Here is a 1,507-nt window from a genome sequence, read left to right as displayed (position 1 = left end):
ACACACACACACACACACACACACACACACACACACACACACACACACACATACACACACATACACGCATAACTGTTTTGGGTTCTTTTGTCAGCCCGTTTTAGTTCTTTCAAGTTTTATCCTAATTGTAAGTCAGCAGATGGTTTCTACTACAAGCTAATTGTTATCAATGCAGGGGAAATTATAATAATAATAATAGATAGCATTTGTATAGCGCATATCCCCGCTCAGCAGCAGGCTCTATGCGCTTTACACTATATTAAAATTATGCTCCAAAGACAATATTAGGTCCCCAAAACCTCATCAAAATTTGAAACAAAACATTTATTACTACTTGATGTATTCTTTTGACAAGTGTGATAAATCATCTAGAAAAAAATTATCTGGTAAACAAACAAATGAAGGAACATTTATCAGCACGAAAGGAGCGAGAGTAAAAAGAAATGGCTAGAAATCGTTTGTAAATCTTTGTCTACCTTTCCTCTCACAGCTGATTATCTGATGCTATCAGTCCAAGCAGTGACTGGTCGATTTCCTTCCCGCCAGTTTTCATTTGTTCCAGTTCTGTGGCTGCAGTGGCCACTATTGTGCGTTATCGATTTTGACCTCTCAATAGCCTCTTATCGGAAGTTTTTAGCTTTCACAACCACCGCCCCACTGCCGAATTATATGAAAGAGGAGATTGGAGTTGAGACAAAAGGGCGTGGTGTGGGTGGGGAGAGGAGCGTGCTGTTACCTCGGGTTTATATCGGTCTCCAATGTGGTGTGGACACCCTTATTCTAATCCTCAATAGGGTATTCTTGAGTCATTAGATAATTGAATGACTCTATGCTGCTTGGTGATATCGGAGATGGGCGTTATATCTGCAGCCTCGCTGTTTGTATTATTACAGTTTTCCTATCTTAAAAAGAGCGTCAAAGTCATAGCCAAAAACTTCAGCTTAGATGACTGAGAGACGAAAACAGAATGCAGTCAAAATTGTCTAAGACTGTCACCCATTGTCGAAGAGAAAAATTGTCATCTTAGACAGGTAGACGTCTTACACTGTGTTATTATAATGTTTAAAAAAACACAAGGGATGAAATCAGAAGTGGCCGTTTGTACAGATTAATGTCTTATACAGGCTGCTTTTACAACAGATTCGACTGTACCTGAATAAGGAAAGTGAGGGTGGCTTTGAGAATGCCTAAAGTGTGCAAGAGGACTTTTATGGGCAGAAGAAATCCTTGAGAAGGTGTGTGAAGTGAGTTGGAGTGGGCATAGCTTCTGACCTGGTACACCGCAAAGGTTTAGAGTAAATTATGGTTTCAATTACATACATCTATTTATTTGTTCTATAAATAGGTCTGCACTGAGAAGAAAACGGTTTATTATAGAGTAGCGAAAGAAACGCCAGAGTAACAGAAGCTAGAAGAGAATACATGTAGTAAAGAAGCTATACTTATAAAAAGCGTTATTTAACCAATTGCGATTCCTTACTGTATGTATGTCTGTGTGTGTTTGGGG

This window comes from Aplysia californica, unplaced genomic scaffold (assembly GCF_000002075.1).
Source record: "Aplysia californica isolate F4 #8 unplaced genomic scaffold, AplCal3.0 scaffold00013, whole genome shotgun sequence".
Classification (NCBI taxonomy): domain Eukaryota; kingdom Metazoa; phylum Mollusca; class Gastropoda; order Aplysiida; family Aplysiidae; genus Aplysia; species Aplysia californica.
Note: the sequence above shows the minus strand (reverse complement) of the source record.